General features: G+C 39.6%; 1 long non-coding RNA gene across 3 annotated transcripts in view; it reads right to left on the reverse strand.

The window, feature by feature from the left end:
• Positions 1-21,564, reverse strand: part of LOC104845960 (uncharacterized) — a 43,945-nt gene that overhangs the window by 13,558 nt on the left and 8,823 nt on the right. For all 3 annotated transcript variants that reach the window (XR_010321939.1, XR_010321938.1, XR_002785911.2), the window contains exons 2-3: positions 7,602-7,833; positions 6,533-6,586 (exon numbers count right to left, since the gene is read on the reverse strand). This is a non-coding gene — a long non-coding RNA (uncharacterized LOC104845960). The remainder of the gene's footprint in view (positions 1-6,532; positions 6,587-7,601; positions 7,834-21,564) is intronic.

Below are 21,564 nucleotides of genomic sequence, written 5' to 3' on the forward strand. Positions count from 1 at the left end.
TTAAAAAAAGTATAATGCTTAATGCAGATATCCTTTTCTAATTAGGCTAAACCATTACTAAAGATGACTTCAGGGGATAGTTTCGGTTCTAGGCTCGGCCTGATTTACATTTTAGTATGATCACTTTCACATATTTGCTGAATGTGAATGAATGAATGAAAATAAGGTCAAGGAAGAAAATAGGAGAACTAGCAAGACCTTACTTAACCTGGGAACCAGTAAACAACATTAGAAATGACCTCCTAAAGAGAAGTTTAATTCCCAGTTTATTTTCTCACTATATTTAAGACATAAAGACCCATTTAAAGTGCCTCTGTTGGTGTTGCTGATCTCTCTGTAGGTTTACATCTCTTCAGGAGAGGCAGAGAAGACACTTGAGCTCATGAGAGAAAAGCAGCTGGTTGCTGGTGAGACTGGAGGAGGACTTGAAGCAGCTCCTTTGTCAGTAGAAACCTGACCCTTCTTGGTTTAGTCAGACAATGACAGCCTTGGCTGGGGAATGTTAGGGAAACCTGCCAAGTTTACAGTCTGCTTCTCTCGGCCTAGACAACCTTTGAGAGAGGAGTGTATCTTTTGAATTTGCAGAAATGAGACAGAGCAGAGAACTAACATTTCTCATTAGTACAACATGCAGACTGTGTCAAAATGTGTTGCTGAATCTATTTTGTTCTACCGTGAGAAAGCAACACTCACTCATAAACAGAAGAGAAGATATAATTGTGGGATTTCGGACATAAGAAACTCCAAAATGGACCCTGTAAATAAGTTTATCTCTGCTAATTATTGTTTACCCTTGAAGTATTCTTTTTTTTAGAATGAAAACAAATTTTTTTTCTGGTCATAGAAAACAATACATGGTTAAAAACTCAAACAGTATAAGAGGGTATACGATGCAAAGTAAGTCTCTCAATAATATTAACATGTAAAGTCTCCCTAAATATATTTGACCACATCCCAATAAAAAATGCTGTCAGTATTTTCTTAGAACTAGACAAGGCAATGCTCAAGTTAACACTGAAAAGCAAATGTGCAAAAACAGTGACAGAAATTCTGAAAAAGAAAAATAACCAGGGAAGATTAGCCCTAAAAAAAAAAAAAAAAAGACAAATTCTGAAGAAGAAAAATAACCAGGGAAGATTAGCCCTAGAAGATCAAAATATATTATAAAACTACTATGATTAAAACTTTGGTAGTAGAACAGGGACAGGCAGACAGATTAGTGGCATAAAATAGTGCCTAGAAATAGATCCAAATATACATGGGAATTGAGTATAAGACAAAGGTAGTATTTCAAGACTTTTGGGAAAAAGATTATTAATGGAGTTGGAACATTTAGCTTACTATCTAGGGTGAAAAAAATTAGATCCCTATCTCGTTCCTTATACCAAAACAAATTCCAGATGGGTCAAATATTTAGATGTTAAAAATAAAACCATAAAAGTAATGGAAAAGAATCTTTGGTAACTAAAACCTTTCTAAGCAAGATACAAAGTTGAGAAGCCACAATAAAAGAAATTCTAAATTTAACTACATAGCAATTTAAAACTTCTGCATACACAAAACGACAAATATTGTATGAGACCACTATTATAAGAACTCAAGAAAAAGGTTTAAACACAGAAGAAAACATTATTTGATGATTACGAGGGTGGGGAGGGAGGGAGAGAAGCATTTACTAACTAGATAGTAGCCAAGAATCATCTTTGGTGAAGGGAAGAACAACACACAATACAACAGAAGTCAGCACAACTGGACTAAAGCAAAAGTAAACAAGTTTCCTGAACAAAACCAAACACTTTGAGGGATAGAGTAGCTCAGGATGGGCCTGGTGGGGACCATGGTTTCGGAGGACATCTATGTCAATTGGCATAACAAAGTTTACTAAGAAAATGTTTTGCATCCCACTTTGGTGAGTGGCGTCTGCGGTCTTAAAACCTTGTAAGTGGCCATTGAAGATGCATCAATTGGCCCAACCCACTTGGAGCAAAGGAGAATGAACAACACCAAAGACACAAGGAAAATATTAGCCCAAGAGAAAAAAGGGCCACGTAAAACAGAGACTCCTTCAACCTGAGACAGAAGAACTAGATGGTGCCTGGCTATCATCAATGACTGCCCTGACAGGTAACAAAATAAACAGTCCTGATGGGAGCAGAAGAAAAGCATGGAGCAGAACTCGCATTCGTGTAAAAACATCAGGCTTAATGCCTGACTGAGACTGGAGGAACCCCTGAAGCTATGGCCCGTGGACGCTCTGTTAACCCAGAACTAAAACCATTTCCAAAGCCCACTCTTTAGACAAAGATTAGACTGGACTATAAAACAAAAAATAATACACATGAGGAGTGTGTTTCTTAGTTCAATCAGATACAGGAGACCAAGTGGGCAGCTCCTGTCCACAGGCAGGATGAGAAGGCAGGAGGGGAGAGGAACTGGTTGAATGGACACAAAAAACCCGGGTAGAAAGGGTGAGTGTGCTATCACATTATAGGGATTGCAATTAAAGGCACATAACAATATGTGTATAAATTTTTGTATAATTAATTTGTGCTATAAACTTTCACCTAAAGCACAATTAAAAAAAAAAAACTGCACAGAAACGAAAACAAATAATAATAACAATAAAAACTCCACAAAAAGTCAAAAGACAAATAATAAGCTGGGAAAAAAATTGACACCCAAAGGGCTAATTTTCTTAATTAAAAAAAAAAAGAGCCCAAGATGACCAGGTCTGTCTTCTTTCCTTCCTCTATCCCTTCCTTCCTTCTTCATGCAGGCTCTCTTTCTTGCTTGCTCTCTCTCCTTTCTTCTTTTCATTCTTTCACTAAGAGCTGGAAATCCAAATTTTTATGTGATATCCCCTGACAGTTTCATGTTGAAAACTAATTTAAGTTTTAAACACTGTGCAGGTCAACACAGTGTGGGGCTCCTAGTTTAGGATCTCTGGTCTAGACTAACACGACAGGGGGCCTTCCCTTCAGCAGGTCAAGAGATGCAGAATGAAGATTTCTTTTTAGTTGTCCAGAATCATATACACATGTGTGCGCACACACATACACAACTAATATGACTCTCAAATACAGTTATTATGGAAGGATCTATATTATGGAGGAAAATCACTTCCCCATATGCAACAGAATATTTACTGACCCCTTGCCTGCCCACATGGGAACAGAGTTTTATGTTTTTTGTGCAAAGCTGTGTCAGTCACTTCCTTTACTCTTCACCTTACATGGTAATACAAGACCAAGACGTCTACCTGTACAAGAAACAGGAGCCTTTATAGAGCTGTCCATTGATTGATGGCTACACTACGAACCTGAAGTAGCTTAAAAATAACGCCCCTCTCTGTGTTTTAAGCCAAATCACATCTCCAGAAGGTAAAGAGGAAATAAGACAATTTATGATCCACTTGTACAAGAATCTTCTTCTACGAGTTAAACGTAAAATGAGGATGGGGTAATAAGCCTGTCTATGGAGGTGTTTGGATACTCTGGTGGTGTAGTAGTTAAAGGCTACTACAGCTGCTAACCAGGTGTTCCTTGAAAACTCTATGGGGCAGCTCTACTCTGTCCTATAGGGTCGCTATGAGTCAGAATTGCCTCAACAGCAACAGGTTTGGTTTTTTTTTTTTTTGGTTTTATGGAGGTGCTTATTAAAAATTCATAATTTTGAATTTTAACTACAGTTAATTTTGTGTGGTGGGGTTTGAATCATGGCTATCCAATATGTGTCAGTGCAGAACTGTGCTCCATAGGGTTTTCTTTTTTTTAATAATAATTTTTATTGAGCTTTAAGTGAATGTTTACAAATCAAGTCAGTCTGTCACATATAAGCTTATATACACCTTACTCCTTCCTCCCACTTACTCTTCCCCTAATGAGTCAGCCCTTCCAGTCTCTCCTTTCGTGACAATTTTGCCAGTTTCTAACCCTCTCTACCCTCCTATCTCCCCTCCAGACAGGAGATGCCAACACAGTCTCAAGTGTTCACCTGATACAAGTAGCTCACTCTTCATCATCATCTCTCTCCTACCCATTGTCCAGTCCCTTCCATGTCTGATGAGTTGTCTTCGGGGATGGTTCCTGTCCTGGGTCAACAGAAGGTTTGGGGACCATGACCACCAGGATTCTTCTAGTCTCAGTCAGACCATTAAGTCTGGTCTTTTTATGAGAATTTGGGGTCTGCATCCCACTGTTCTCCTGTTCCCTCAGGGGTTCTCTGTTGTGCTCCCTGTCAGGGCAGTCATTGGTTGTGGCTGGGCACCATCTAGTTCTTCTGATCTCAGGATGATGTAAGTCTCTGGTTCATGTGGCCCTTTCTGTCTCTTGGGCTCATAGTTAACGTGTGACCTTGGTGTTCTTCATTCTCCTTTGATCCAGGTGGGTTGAGACCAATTGATGCATCTTAGATGGCCGCTTGTTAGCATTTAGGACCCCAGACGCCACATTTAAAAGTGGGATGCAGAATGTTTTCATAATAGAATTATTTTGCCAGTTGACTTAGAAGTCCCTCCATAGGGTTTTCAATGGCTGATTTTCAGAAGTAGATTGCCAGGCTTTTCTTTGGAGGTGCCTCTGGGTATACTCTTTCGATTAGCAGCTAAGTGCAGCTAATGGTGTGCACCAACCAAGGAACACCTCTTACATATTGTAGGCAGACAGAATGCAGCAAATACTTGTTAGTTGCATTTATTAATCAATTAATCAATGACACAACAAGAATGTTGGGCAACTGTTAGGAGATCATCCCAGTTTCAGATATATCACCCGATGTACAGGATTAGGACAGCCAAGATTATAAGGCAAGGGTTAGATCTGCCTCCAGACTACGATTAAGCCAATTCTACCAAGACTAACATTAAAATTAAGACACAGCTTTACAATTCCATGCAGACAAAGCAGAGACTGACACATTCAATAATTAAATTGTGTAACTCTTTGAGCCTTGATGATGGGGGAGGGCAGAGGGGGACAAATATATGTACCTTGTAGGCTATATAAGGTGTTAATGAGATAATGCACTCAGTACAGTGCTTGGCACATAGTAGAAACTCAACTTGTATCAGTGCTACCTTCTACTCTACCCTCATTCCCTACTTTACAGTTAAACTGAAAGAAGGCACAAAGCCAAGAGGAAAGATGAATCGCCAACAGCTGGCAATAAGAGAGGTTAGTCAAATTCTACAGGGTTAAGTGGTCGTGAATCAGGGGTGTCAAGGCCCACTCCCAAGATTTAAAAGAGCAGCTTTTAGGCTTGCAGGAAAAGTTAATCAAGAAAAGGATAAGCGGGAGGCCTAGTGGAAGAAAGAGGAAGTAGTTATCCTTAGCAGAGGGTGAAACTGGTTCTTGGGATTTCTCCAGTGTAATGACTGGCTATTTTGTCGGCCAGGATTAGATTAGCCCAAGGGCATTCAGGGATTTATGGATCTCACTGGGTCATCTGCATTTCACTGTGGAATAGCAAGATGAATTGCAGGCACCTGCCAGTCTGGTCATCCCACTAAATGTAACCAACCCAAGAAAGTTCCTCATTTCAGAAACTGCCTTTATGAAGTTTGCCCATCTGTCTGGAAAAAGGCAGTAAAGAAATTCAATCTTAACGAAGCTGGACATTTGTGCTAAGAATCTGGGAGGTCACTTAAGAGATATTTCAACAACCTACATCTTTTTGTGTAGAACTGGAACAGACACCTGGAGGGAGATATGCATACAGGGATTTTCTGCGGAGAGTACTCTTAGGAACAACAGCTGTAAGGGAGGGAAGCAGAAATGGAAAGGGGGAGAAGTTGAAATGCAATGCCTCACTGCAATCGAGGCCTCAGCTGAGCTTATGAGGAGCTTGATGGCAGTGCAAAGTTGTCAAGAATTGAGGCAAGGTGTGGACCTTTGTATCCTCAATTGGCCAGTCATTGGATGCTGGCTGCCCCAGGGAGGGGGCATAACCTGGGTAAGACAGCTTCCTTGCTGAGGGCAATTCCGGAGAGGAACTCAGCAGTGATCCACAAACAGCTAGCACTGCAGCTGGGAATCTGAACGGTGTGCCACAACATCCACTACAACCTGGTGTGCAGCTGAGACTCATGTTTAAAGTTCAAAATCTAGGGGAAATTTTGCTGTACCATGATTTTCGGAGAGTAATTTTGGAGTAAAAAAAGAAGATAATCTTACCTAGGAGTTGAGATTTGGAAAGTAGTGTAAAAGGGACAAAACTGGCCATTTTTTATACTGAAGACGGGTAGAGCAAGGCCTGGATGACCCTCAGAGTACAATCCAGCCATATCTGTGGCTAATGGAGAAATCTGTGCATTTCTTTTTGCCAGTAGAGATTAGGAATGTAGAATAAAAGGCCTGCAAACTTAACCTAGTACCCTGGAATCATAAAAAATACCAAGAATAGGCATTCAGAAATTGTCTTTTTGAATCGAATTGCATTACATTGGTTTGAGGATCATAACTGAAGAATCCAATGGCCCTTTTTGCAGAAAGAAGGGGGAATTTTCCTTGTAGGATAGAACCACAAACATACCCACCTTGATTTAAGCCTTGAGGGGTCTAGGAGTCAGCTTCATAATGTTTTTCAAGACCTAGGAAGAAAAGGTGAGCAGATGAGAGTTTACTAGACCTTGGCAAAACAAAAAAATCCCAACAAAAAACAGCTCCATACAGCCGGTGGTACCACATTTTGTGGCTGACCCCCTGTATTCCCACAGCAGTTTCCTTATATATATCACTTAGAATCTGCTTTATATTAAAGGGTATTTGGTTTCATTTCATTTTTTTTTCTAAAGTTGATATCTGACTTCTTCACCAGATTGTGAATTCTGGGAGAGGAGGATCTCAAGGCTTATTCCCTCTCGTCTTCCTCACAGTTAGGGAGTTAGCACCCAGAACAGCACATACACCAAACAATTAAAACGGACACTGGCCTTCAGCAATTTGTGTGGCCATTCTGGTGCACACAGCTGATTGTTTACTCTGCACAGAGTAGACAATAAAAGGCTGTTGAATCGAATTTCATTGGTTTGGTAGTTCTGGCTTTCTTTCAGAAGTCAGGTTACCTTTTTTTGCCAAAAATATGACCGTAACCATTTTCTCTTTCTTGATTTAATCCTACAGGAGCCTGTCAGTAATCCTGAAGAACTTTTTAAGAAATGGGACACTTCATACCTGAAACCACTAGCCACATATGTAGGATTGTCAGGTAGGATACGGGACACCCAGTTAAATTTGAATTTCAGATAAACAATGAATAATTTTGTAGAATAAGTGTGTCCCATGCAAAATTTGGGATATACTTCTACAAAATTATTCATTGCTTAACTGAAATTCAAATTTAAGTGGGCAGGCTGTATTTTTTTTGTTAAATGTGGCAATCCTACGCATGCGGCTATTAAAATTTAAATTAATTACAACTTAAAACTTTTTAAAAATTTAGTTCTGCAGTCTCACTAGTTACATTTCAGGTACTTAACAGTCACATGTGCCTAATGGTTACCATCTTGAACGGTGGAGACATAGAACATTTCCATCATAACAGAAAGTCTATTGGACAGCATTTTTGCAAAACAAAAGATAGAAGGAAAGTTTTGTGTATTTTACCAGTTTTGCAGAATTACGTTTGGGGTCAGGAAGTGGCCAGCAACTCTAGGAGGTCCCATCTAACACAGCCAAAAGCCACAGACTTCATGTTCCAGCTGCTACTATTGAATATGCAGGACATTTGATGAGATGGTAGCAGGCACCTCTGTCCCAGATAAATTAATTGATGTGGGAGAAACAGTTCTTGCAGATCTGCATTTGTGGACACAGTTGCTCTGCTTTTCCTGTGAGACTACAAGGATAAAAGTTAGCTATTGGATCAGAGAAACTAAATTTTAGAAGGTTCTAAGTGAAAAATGGATGAGTTGTTATTTGACTTTACTAAAAAAGTATTCATAGATTTTCTTAAATTAATAATCGGAAGCCATCATCAACTAGAATATCTGCTTATAACCCACGTTAGTGATGAACCTGGTAAACACAGCAGAAGTACTGCCTCTCTTAATTAGCCTTTTGGGAGAAATCGTGTTTTGAATTGCTGCCTGAAGCCCTGGGAGTCTTGTAAGAAGCAGGAGTAGACTAAGCTCTAGAAGAGATGCCTGTCAAAAGCTGATTTTTACATGACTTGGCAAATCATAAGCAGAAAATGGCTAGCAGACCAAATGTGACCGGTTTAAAAGTGAATAAAGTCTATATCAATACCAAAGGCAGAAATCATAAAGGAAATGACTGATGGATCTGACACAAATATGTTAAAGAGTTGTGCATCAAAAACTTACAAGAAAACAATTAAAGGCAGATGACTTAAATAAAAAATATTGCTACATATATGACAGAGCTGCCTCCTCAAAGTAGAGTCGACCTTAACGACGTGGATGGAGTAAAGCTTTCAGAACCTTCATTTGCTCATGTGGCACGACTCAAAATGAGAAGAAACAGCTGCAAACATCCATTAATAATCGGAACCTGGAATGTACGAAGCATGAATTTTTGAAAATCAGAAATCGTCAAAAATGAAATGGAACGCATAAATATAGATATCTTAGGCATTAGTGAACTGAAATGGGCTGGTATTGGCCATTTTGAATTGGACAATCATATAGTCTACTATGCTGGGAATGACAACTTGAAGAGGAATTGTGTTGCACTCATCGTCAAAAAAAAATTTCAAGATCTATCCTGAAGTACAATGCTGTCAGTGATAGGATAATATCCATATGAATATTAGACATTAAAACGACTATTATTCAAATATACCTATCAACCGCTAGGGCCAAAGATGAAGAAATAGAAGATTTTTATCAGCTGCCACAGTCTGAAATTGATCGAACATGCAATCAAGATGCATTGATAATTACTGGTGATTTTAATGTGGAAGTTGGAAACAAAGAAGAAGGATCGGTAATTGGAAAATATGGCCTTGGTGATAGAAACAATGGTGGAGATCCAATGATAGAATTTTGCAAGACCAACGACTTCTTCATTGCAAATACTTTCTTTCACCAACATAAATGGTGACTATACACATGGACCTTGCCAGATGGAACACGCAGAAATCAAATTGACTACATCTGTGGAAAGGGACAATGGAAAGGCTCAATATCATCAGTCAGAACAAGGCCAGGGGCCGACAGTGGAACAGATCATCAATTGCTCATATGCAAGTTCAAGCTGAAACTGAAGAAAATCAGAGCAGGTCCACGAGAGCCAAAATATGACCTTGAGTATATCCCGCCTGAATTTAGAAACCATCTGAAGGATAGATTTGACGCATTGGACACTGGTGACCGAAGACCAGACGAGTTGTGGAATGACAACAAGGACATCATCCATGAAGAAAGCAAGAGGTCACTGACAAGACAGGAAAGAAAGAAAAGACCAAGATGGATGCCAGAGGAGACTCTGAAACTTGCTCTCAAACGTCGAGCAGTTAAGCAAAAGGAAGAATTGATGAAGTAAAAGAACTGAACAGAAGATTTCAAAGGGCGGCTTGAGAAGACAAAGTAAAGTATTATAATGACATGGAAAACCAAAAGGGAAGAACATGCTCAGCGTTTCTCAAGCTGAAAAAACTGAAGAAAAAATTTAAGCCTCGAGTTGCAATAATGCAGGATTCTATGGAGAAAATATTAAACGATGCAGGAAGCATCAAAAGAAGATGGAAGGAATACACGGAGTCATTATGCCAAAAAGAATTAGTCGATGTTCAACCATTTCGAGAGGTAGCATATGATCAGGAACCGATGGTACTGAAGGAAGAAGTTGAAGCTGCTCTGAAGGCATTGGCGAAAAACAAGGCTCCAGGAATTGATGGAATACCAACTGAGATGTTTCAACAAATGGATGCAGTGTTGGAGGTGCTCACTCGTCTATGCCAAGAAATATGGAAGACAGCTTCCTGGCTAACTGACTGGAACAGATCCATATTTATGCCTATTCCCAAGAAAGGTGATCCAACCGAATGTGGAAATTATAGAACGATACCATTAATACCACACACAAGCAAAATTTTGCTGAAGATCATTCAAAAATGGCTACAGCAGTATATCGACAGGGAACTGCCAGAAATTCAGGTCGGTTTCAGAAGAGGACACGGAACCAGGGATATCATTGCTGATGTCAGATGGATCTTGGCTGAAAACAGAGAATACCAGAAGGATATTTACCTGTGTTTTATTGATTACACAAAGGCATTTGACTGTGTGGATCACAACAAATTATGGATAACGTTGCGAAGAATGGGAATTCCAGAACACTTAATTGTGCTCATGAGGAACCTTTACATAGATCAAGAGGCAGTTGTTCGGACAGAACAAGGGGATACTGATTGGTTTAAAGTCAGGAAACGTGTGCACCAAGGTTGTATTCTTTCACCATATCTATTCAATCTATATGCTGAGCAAATAATCCGAGAAGATGGACTACATGAAGAAGAACAGGGCATCAGGATTGGAAGAAGACTCATTAACAACCTACGTTATGCAGATGACACAACCTTCCTTGCTGAAAGTGAAGAGGACTTGAAGCACTTACTAATGAAGATCAAAGAGCACAGCCTTCAGTATGGATTGCACCTCAACATAAAGAAAACAAAAATCCTCACAACTGGACCAATGAGTAACATCATGTTAAACGGAGAAAAGACTAAAGTTGTCAAGGATTTCATTTTACTTGGATCCACAATCAGCAGCCACAGAAGCAGCAGTCAAGAAATCAAAAGACGCATTGCACTGGGTAAATCTGCTGCAAAGGACCTCTTTAAAGTGTTGAAGAGCAAAGATGTCACCCTGAAGACTAAGGTGAGCCTGACCCAAGCTATGGTATTTTCAATCCCATCATATGCATGTGAAAGCTGGACAATGAATAAGGAAGACCGAAGAAGAGTTGATACCTTTGAATTGTGGCGTTGGCAAAGAATATTGGATATACCATGGACTGCCAGAAGAACGAACAAATCTGTCACAGAAGAAGTACAACCAGAATGCTCCTTAAAAGCAAGGATGGTGAGACTGCGTCTTACATTGGACATGTTGTCAGGAGGGATCAGTCTCTGGAAAAGGACATCATGCTTGGCAAAATACAGGGTCAGCAGAAAAGAGGAAGACCCTGAACAAGGTGGACTGACACAGTGGCTGCAACAATGGGCTCAAGCGTTAACAACGACTGTGAGGATGGCGCAGGACCGGACAGTGTTTCATTCTGTTGTGCATAGGGTCGCTAAGAGTGGGAACCGACTCGATGGCACCTAACAATAACAAGAACAACAACATGTGACAAAATTAACATCATTAGAATGCAAGAATTTCTTAAACATCAATGTTTAGTGTCTAGAACAGTGTGTGGTACATAGTTGGCACTCAGCAAATAACCATTCATGAGTGAATGCCTATGAAAAAATGTCTGACTTCAGGACTAATCAAAGAACTGCAAATTAAAATAATAATGAAATATCATTTCCACCTGTCAGCTTGGCAACAAAGAAAAAATTAATAACCAGTGTTGGTGATGATATGGAGAAATGTGCCACATTACACATTGTTGGTGGGAGAGTAAAGTGGTATAAGCTTTCTGGGTGGGCAATTTGACAATATGTATAAAAGCTTTGTCTAAAATCTCTGACACTGCAATTTCATTTCTAGAAAGCAAAAAGAGATCTAAGAAAACACTTAAACAAATGTCCTCTGAACATGATATACAGACACCTAAGCCCAACTACAAGTTTGTTTCCACTTATGCTGGCAGGACGAAGGAAAAAGATATTTTGACCATAACATTAACCTTCTTCAAGGTATGTTAAGCTTAATGTAAATTTTATACAGGCAGAGCATCCCCATTGCTGTCCAGTTGAAATCCGACTCATAGTGACCCTGTACGACAGAGTAGAACTGCCCCATTGGAAACCCTATGGGGCAGTTCTGCTCTGTCCTACAGGGTCGCTATGAGTCAGAATCGACTTGACAGAAACAGGTTTGGTTTGGTTTAATCTTAACAGAAGCCGACTGCCACATCTTTCTCTCATGGAGCAGCTGGTGGGTTTTTTTTTTTTAATAATTTTTATTGAGCTTTAAGTGAACGTTTACAAATCAAGTCAGTCTGTCACATATAAGCTTATATACACCTTACTCCTTCCTCCCACTTACTCTCCCCCTAATGAGTCAGCCCTTCCAGTCTCTCCTTTCGTGACAATTTTGCCAGTTTCTAACCCTCTCTACCCTCCTATTTCCCCTCCAGACAGGAGATGCCAACACAGTCTCAAGTGTCCATCTGATACAAGTAGCTCACTCTTCATCAGCATCTCTCTCCAACCCATTGTCCAGTCCTTTCCATGTCTGATGAGTTGTCTTCGGGAATGGTTCCTGTCCTGGGTCAACAGAAGGTTTGGGGACCATAACCACCAGGATTCTTCTAGTCTCAGTCAGACCATTAAGTCTGGTCTTTTTATGAGAATTTGGGGTCTGCATCCCACTGTTCTCCTGCTCCCTCAGGGGTTCTCTGTTGTGCTCCCTGTCAGGGCAGTCATTGGTTGTGGCTGGGCACCATCTAGTTCTTCTGATCTCAGGATGATGTAAGTCTCTGGTTCATGTGGCCCTTTCTGTCTCTTGGGCTCATAGTTATCGTGTGACCTTGGTGTTCTTCATTTTCCTTTGATCTAGGTGGGTTGAGACCAATTGATGCATCTTAGATGGCCGCTTGTTAGCATTTAAGACCCCAGATGCCACATTTAAAAGTGGGATGCAGAATGTTTTCATAATAGAATTATTTTGCCAATTGACTTAGAAGTCCCCTTAAGCCATAGTCCCCAAACCCCCGTCCTTGCTCCACTGACCTTTGACGCATTCAGTTTATCCCAGAAACTTCTTTGCTTTTGGTCCAGTCCAGTTGAGCTGACCTTCCGTGTGTTGAGTATTGTCCTTCCCTTCACCTAAAGTAGTCCTTATCTACTAACTAATCAGTAAATAACCCTCTCCCACCCTCCCTCCCTCCCTGCCTCGTAACCACAAAAGTATGTGTTCTTCTCAGTTTATACTATTTCTGAAGATCTTATAATAATGGTCTTATACAACATTTGTCCTTTTGCCTCTGACTAATTTCGCTCAGCATAATGCCTTCCAGGTTCCTACATGTTATGAAATGTTTCACAGATTCGTCACTGTTCTTTATCAATGCGTAGTATTCCATTGTGTGAATATACCACAATTTATTTAACCATTCATCCGTTGATGGACACCTTGGTTGCTTCCAGCTTTTTGCTATTATAAACAGAGCTGCAAATAAACATGGGTGTGCATATATCTGTTTGTGTGAAGGCTCTTATTTCTCTAGGGTATATTCCGAGGAGTGGGATACCTGGGTTTTACGGTATTTCTATTTCTAACTTTTGAAGAAAACGCCAGATAGAGTTACAAAGTGGTTGTACCATTTTACATTCAGCTGGTGGGTTTTAACCGATGACCTTTCAGTTAGCAGTTGAGCACTTAACCACTGTGCCACCAGGGCTCCTCAGAGGCATAGCCTAGTTTTTGTAATTCTGTTAGTGGCTATTTTGATGATCATAAATGTTTTGCACCCAGTAGGTTTTCAATAAATATTTGATATATTGTTATGAATCAACTGATAATGGGAGAAGAGGTGACATGGAGAAATAAAATCCAAAAATAATTTAAAATTCTAATTTTACTAAGTAATTTTTCTTTTTTTGTACTTTAGATGAAAGTTTACAGAACAAACTAGCTTCTCATTAATGAGTTAGTATACATATCGTTTTGTGACATTGGTTACGTACCCCACAACATGTCAACATTCTCTCTTCTCGACCTTAGGTTCCCTATTACCAGCTTTCCTGTCTCCTCCTGCCTTCTAGTCCTTGCCCCAGGCTGGTGTGACCCTTTAGTCTCATTTTGCTTTATGGGTCTGTCTAATCTGTGGCTGAAGGGTGAATCTCAGGAGTAACTTCGTTACTGAGCTAAAAGTGTGTCTGGGGGCCATACTGTCAGGGTTTCTCCAGTCTCTGTGAGGCCATTAAGTCTGGTCTTTTTTTATGAGTTAGAATTTTTCTCTACATTTTTCTCCAGTTCTGTCTGGGACCCTCTATTGTTATCCCTGTCAGAGCAGTCAGTGGTGGTAGCCAGGCACCATACAGTTGTGCTGGACTTAATCTGGTAGAGGCTACGGTAATTGTGGTCCATTAGTCCTTTGGGCTAATCTTTCCCTTGTGTCTTTAGTTTTCTTCATTCTCCCTTGCTCCTGAAGGGGTGAGACCAGTGGAGTATCTTAGATGGCTGCTCACAAGTGTACACACCAAAGCAGAATGTAGAACATTTTCTTTATAAACTATGTTATGCCAATTGAGCTAGATGTTTCCTGAGACCATGGTCCCCACAGCCCTCAGCCCAGTAATTTGGTCCCTCAGGGAGTTTGGAAGTGTCTATGGAACTTACAGAAACTTCAGCAAGAAATTTTAATCCCAGCAATCCTCCCTTTAATTTTTTTTCTTCAACTTCTTTATCCTTTAATCTCCCTTTATCAAATATATAAATAGCCTAAAAGACAGGCACACTGGAGAGAACAAAGGGTTAAATAACCCCCAAAGAGTATAATTTGAACCTGAATAATGAAAAGGCATTTGTATACAATATTGTGATCTTGTAATAAATGCTAGTTACCAGAAAAATTAACGTCCTACTGGGAAGAGTCCTGGAAGAAGTATAGCCAGAATGCTCCTTAGAAGCAAGGATGGTAAGACTTTGTCTCACGTACTTTGGACATGTTATCAGGAAGGACCAGTCTCTGGAGAAGGACATCATGCTTGGTAAAGCAGAGGGCCAGCAAAAAAGAAGAAGACCCTCAGTGACACAGTGGCTGCAATGATGGGCTCAAACATAACAACAATTGTGAGGATAGTATAGGACTGAGCAGTGTTTCGTTCTGTTGTACATAGGGTCCCTATGAGTCGGAACCGACTGGATGGCATCTAACAACAGCAACAAATACTTCACTTATTTGTGCCTCTGTAACTCATTTCACCTCTCAGGTACGTGATGTGACAACGAATGCAAAATTCTGTGACCTCCTCCACAAGGTGATTATTAAGGCAGCTCTCATACTTGTTGCATACCACTAGCTACTTACAGTGCCTAGGTTTCTTGCAGCTGCAGATGAGGCTTTCTATTCTTAACCAACACTGACAGAATTTTTTTTTCTTTTCACGCCCAACAACTTTTTTCAAATGAGACCTAAATACATTGATCACATCATATTCTTTCCCAAGCTGTCTGTGCTAGTTAGGGTGTCAGTCTATCAAGTGATTCCTCTATGTGGAACATTTAAAAAAAAAAAAAAAATTTTTTTTTTTTTTGGAACATATAGCTGATACAAACTCAAGACTGGATTGGGCAAAGTTAAGGCTTTAGGTCCCCGTCTTCTTATGAGGGTGCCAAGGACAGCAGCTGAGCAGAATTAGTGAGAAAAGAAAAGAAGAGTGACAGGCCAGCCTGCGTCTAATATTTGTGAGATCCAAGGCACGAATACTGTAAAGAAACTATAGACTTAATATTTAAATTTATAAATTAAGCTAACTGTTAAATAAAATAGCTTACATCACTCTACTTTAACAAATACATTTTCATAACGTTGGCCAGGTTTGGATTAGGATTCTTGGACTCCTTGCTGGAACATTATGAGATGTGCCAGTCTCCCGACCTTTCCACTTCTCTTCCCATCCCTGACTTAAAAAGTTTTGGGGGATGATAGAGCAGTAGCCACACAGGAACCGAAGGTAGAAGGGATAAAGAGCTTCCAAATCTCACTCTTGAACTTAGCTGAGCTTGTGAAGGCACCTTGCTTTCTAGCTTTGTTATCATGATGGGGATTCATGTCTTACTATCGGAAATGTTGCAGGAGTACTGAGGTCAACTGAAGAAAGGGCTGGCTCAGGTCACATGTTTTAGCCTATGCCCTGGACACCTTAAGGTTCAACCATACCTGCCAATCTAGGTCCCCTCCCAAGAATGGCAGCCCAGTAGCACCAGGTCCTTCCAGTTGGCTTGACAGAACCAAAAGCAAAGATGGAAGTAGAAAAGGAAATGCATGTCAGGAAGTTTTGGTGCGTCCCAAGACACTATTATTTTCCAGTCATTCCACAGGTGGTAACAGCCTATATTCCTTTACAACAACAGACAGGATTAGTCATTTGTCACCTGAACAGGAGGTGCATATTAGTAAGACTAGAATTTCCAGAGTTTGTGGTGAGGAGATGCTGTTATCGATGGATGTCAACTTGTTTTTAAAATACAGGGCTCAGAATACCATACTATAGATTACTGATTCTTAAGCCTTTCATTGGCCGGGGTGGGGGAGGAGGGGCGGGGGCGGAGCTCTTAGACACCTTTAGGAGTCCAATGAAAATTGTGGGTCCCTCCTTCTAGAAGAATGTACATACGAAAGTCTTTATTTGCACAGCTCTTCAGGGAGTTTGTGAATTATCTAAAGCCCATCCATGACCCATTATTCAAAGGTATTTACAGAGTGTAATGAGTCTATCACTTTCTTAGCTGAATACTTGATAAAGACTAAAGTTTCTTTTATCCCAGGTTTGTTCGTTTGATTACTTAGCTCGTTAATTTTGGCAAATGATGGCTTTCTCGCTCTCTCTTATTAGTTGTCGCTGTTGATGAAATGCCCCCAAAGCTTACTTGTGCAGATGACTATTTAAATATAAGTTTAGAACTTTTACATTTATCTCTCTAAAATAATTTCATTTTAGCTCATTATTCAATCCTGTTGAGATCTTTTAAAACCTTTTAACCAACGATCCCTCCAAGCCTTGTTTTATCTAAAAATTCAGCTGCTCTTTCTTTCAGTGTTTGTTGAAGTCATTGATTAAAATGTTGAAAAGGCAGGTCAAGGACAGAGTTCTGTAGTACATGCCCGAGGACCTCCCTCCAATATAACAGTTATACTTTTTTTTCAATTTTTTTGTGTTTTAGGTGAAAGTTTACAGTACGAATTAGTTTTTTTATTAAAAAACCTATTTTGTGACATTAGTTGCAATCCCTGCAATGTGTCAGTACTCTCACCTTTCCCTTTCCGCCCTTGGTTCTTAGTGTCCATTCATCCAGTTTTCCTGCCCCTTCCTGCCTTCTCGTCTTTGCTTTTGGGTAGGTGTTTTTCATTCGATCTCGTATACTTGATTGAACTAAGACACTTGTTTCTCGTGTGTGGTTTTTTTTTTTTTTTATAGTCCTGTTGAATCTTTGGCTGAAAGGTGGACTTCGGGAGTGGCTTCAGTTCTGAGTTAGTAGCATGTCTGGGGGCCATAGTATTGGGGCCTCCTTCAATCTCTGTCAGACCAGTAAGTCTGGTCTTTTTTTTTGTGAATCTGAATTTTGTTCTACAGTTTTCTCCCACTCTGCCAGAGGCCCTCTGTTGTGATCCCTGTCAGAGCAGTTGGTAAACAGTTATGTTCTTTTGCTATCTTTCAGCTCACATTCCTCCATCTTGTCCATAAAAATATCCTAAGGGATTTTGTAATAAGCCTTAAGGAAAAGTAAAATCCACTATGTCTTATGGTATCTTCTTGATTTACCAGGTTAGCACTCTTATCAGAAAAGGAAAAGAGGATTATTATAAAGATTTAGTTTTAGGGTTGATATGTTATTTTATTTTATTTTATATAACAATTACGTTCCTAAAAAGATTTGTATAAATAATACATTAGTAATAACTAATATTTATATAGAGCTTACTAACAGAGATTTCCTAAATGATTTACATCCATTTACTCACTTAATCTGACAATCCTGATTTTGGTACTATTATTATCCCCATTTTATAGATAAGAGAAAAGGCTGAGGAAGGTTAAGAAACCTACCCAAGGTAAATAGCTATTAATGACAGAGTCAAGGTAGTTTGTCTAGAGAATTTGTGCTTATACGACCTGTATTTTAAAAATCCTAGGTGCAGTGTAAGGAAAACCATTTGATAATCCATCTATCTGCAAATTCAATTTCCTCTTTTAAGATTTCTGTCCTGTTTCCTCATTATGTGACTCAAAGAGAATGAGTAGAGCACGATTAGCATTTGGTATTTGCCTAGTAATGTACACTTTAAGATGGGTAAGTTTCTTCCCAACCAGTAAATATGAGGAAAAACAAAACCCTAAGATTTACTAAGATCCGATGCCTTGAGTCTACATGGAGGTTATATGTGGACATACGACAACCTACTAGTCAAGTTTAGTCACTGACTAGGTAACTCTAGGGCCAAACTTTTCCCCTTTCTGTGTCTCAGTTGACCCATCTGTTTTACCCCAGTCTCCTCCCTTCTTCAGTCGGACATATGGTGGGAGAATGAAAATAAGTGTAAGCCTGCTGAAGAGCTTTGTGTCTGTGTGAAACATACTAGGAAAATACAAGGTGCTATTAGAATGTATCTATCCTAAACAATAATCTATTAAAGACTATTTAACACACGTTAAGTTTTAAGAGTACAGTAAAATACAACTAACCAGCTTGAGTATACCATTGTATCACCTTTTAAAAACACAAACACGCAAGCCCAGCTAGAAAACTGCTTAATCCTAAATTAAGTGCAGGAATTAGGACTGCTGGCCCCATTTAAATTAAGAGCCACATATAATAAATGGCCAGCTGCAAACTCAGGTACTATTGTTGACGAGGTATTTTAACTGTGGATCGGACTCCTGTCAGGATCAAGCAGGTCAGGCTTTATTTGACAAAATATTGACAGTCTTTAGTGTCCTTGTTTTCACCTGAAAAAAAAAAAAAAAACTGGGAAAGTCTTTTCAAACCCCACTTAATATTATATAAATACTAAAAGTTTGTATGTAGTGTGTTAGAAGCTGACAAGGTATCATAATATCTAAATGGATTTGTTGACCTTTAAAATGGAGCTTGGCTCTCATGTCTGTTTGTCACAGTTTCCTACTTATTTCCTTCCCCACCTTTTCCCCATTGTCAACTCTTGTTATTCTCAGTGGTCATGGAAAAAAATATATATTAGTTGGAGGGATTTAATGTGACCAAAAACAACTCAAATGGGCAAGTCATCTCTCTTCTTTATCGGGCTATTTCTAACCGTGCTCATTACTACCTCCAACAGTGAGAATAACTAAATCAAACCCACTACTGTTGTGTTAATTCCAACTCATAGTGACTCTATAAGACAGAATAGAACTGTTCCATAGGGTCTCAAAGGCTGTGAATCTTTACAGAAGTAGACTGCCACATATCTCCCCCGTAACAGTAAGAATACGAGTCTTTAATGCAAAGTTGTATGATATAGTGAGAATCTCATTAAAAAGCTCATTTTAGTCTTCCCTCCACCCCTCAAGACAATGCTCTAGTAATAATATCCAGACCAATGATATATTTTCTACATGTAATTAAAATGCAACAGAATTATCAGATTGCATATACTTTGAAGTGGTCTTTTTGTGAAGCCAAGTATTATTGGTGTAGAGAGAAACCAATTTTTGGAAAGGATTAATGACCAGACGAGTTATAGAATGACATTAAGGACTTCATACGTGAAGAAAGCAAGAGGTCATTAAAAAGACAGGAAGAAAAGAAAAGACCAAAATGGATGTCAGAAGAAACTCCGAAGCTTGCTCTTGATTGTCAAGTAGCTAAAGTGAAAGGAAGAAATGATGGAGTAAAAGAGCTGGCGGAACAGAAGATTTCAAAGGGCCACTGGAGAAGACAAAGTAAAGCATTATAATTACATGTGCAAAGACCCGGAGTTAGAAAACCAAAAGGGAAGAACAAGCTCAGCATTTCTTTAGTTCAAAGAACTGAAGGAAAAATTCAAGCTTCGAGTTGCAATACTGAAGGATTCTATGGGGAAAATATTAAATGACAAAGGAAGCATCAAAAGAAGATGGAAGGAATACACAGAGTCATTATAGCAAAAAGAACTGGTCAACTTTCAACAACTTCATGAGGTAGCATATGATCAGTAACTGATGGTACTGAAGGAAGAGGTCCAAGCTTCACTAAAGGTACTGGCGAAAAACAAGGCTCCAGGAATTGAAGGAATACCAACTGAGACGTTTCAACAAATGGATGCAGTGCTGGAAGTGCTCATTCATCTATGCCAAGAAATTTGGAAGACAGCTACCTGGCCAACGGACTGAAAGAGATACATATTTATGCCTATTCCTAGAAAGATAATCCAACGAAATGCAGAAATTATCAAACAATATCATTAATATCACACATAAGCAAAACCTTGCTGAAGATCATTCAAAAGCAGCTGCAGCAGTATAGTGACAGGGAACTGCCACAAACTCAAGCTGGGTTCAGAAGAGGATGTGGAACAAGGGATATCATAGCTGATGTCAGATGGATGCAGGCTGAAAGCTGAGATTCACCAGAAAGATGTATTCACCAGAAAGATGTTTACCTGTGTTTCGTTGATTATGCGAAGGCATTCAACTGCGTGGATCATAACAAATTATGGATAACATGCTCTGGGAATTCCAGAACACTTAATTGTGCTCATGAGGAACCTGTACATAGATCAAGAGGCAGTCATTCGGACATGACAAGGGGATAGTACATGGTTTAAAGTCAACAAGTGTGTGCATCAGGGAAGTATCTTTTCACCACACTTATTCAATCCGTATGTTGAGCAAATAATCTGAGAAGCTGGACTATATAAAGAAGAACATGGCATCAGAATTGAAGGAAAACTCACTAACAACCTGTGATATTCAGATGACACAACTTTGCCTGCTGAAAATAAAAAGGACCTGAAGCACTTACTGATGATGATCAAAGACCACAGCCTTCAGTATGGATTATACTTCAACATAAAGAAAACAAAAATCCTCACAACTGGATCAATAAGCAGCATCATGATAAACAGAGAAAAGATTGAAGTTGTCAAGGATTTCATTTTACTTGGATCTATAATCAATGCCCATGGAAGCAGCAGTCAAGAAATTAAAAGACGCATTGCATTGGGCAAATCTGTTAAAAAGCAAAGATGTCACCTTGAAGACTAAGGTGTGCCTTACCCAAGCCATGGTGTTTTCAACCGCCTCATATGCATGTGAAAACTGGATGATAAATAGGGAAGAATGCAGAAGGACTGAGGCCTTTGAATTGCGGAGAATACTGAATATACCACAGGCTGCCAAAAGAAGTACAACCAGAATGCTCCTTAGAAGCAAGGATGTAGAGACTACGACTCACATACTTTGGACGTGTTATGGGGGGATCAGTTCCTGGAAAAGGATATCATTCTTGGTAAAGTAGAGGGTCAGCGAAAAAGAGGAAGGCCTACAATGAGATGGACTAACAGTGGCTGCAACAATGGGCTCGAGCATAACAATGATTGCAAGGATGGTGCAGGATCTGGCAGTGTTTCGTTCTGTTGTACGTAAGGTTGCTATGAGTTGGAATCAATTTAACAACGACAACAATGAATGCAAGGTTGAGTTAGGGGAAACTAGGTAATTGGGCGAGTCAAGCTGGGATGCAGAGGTAAGGAATATGATGCT

This window comes from Loxodonta africana, chromosome 4, assembly GCF_030014295.1.
Source record: "Loxodonta africana isolate mLoxAfr1 chromosome 4, mLoxAfr1.hap2, whole genome shotgun sequence".
NCBI lineage: Eukaryota > Metazoa > Chordata > Mammalia > Proboscidea > Elephantidae > Loxodonta > Loxodonta africana.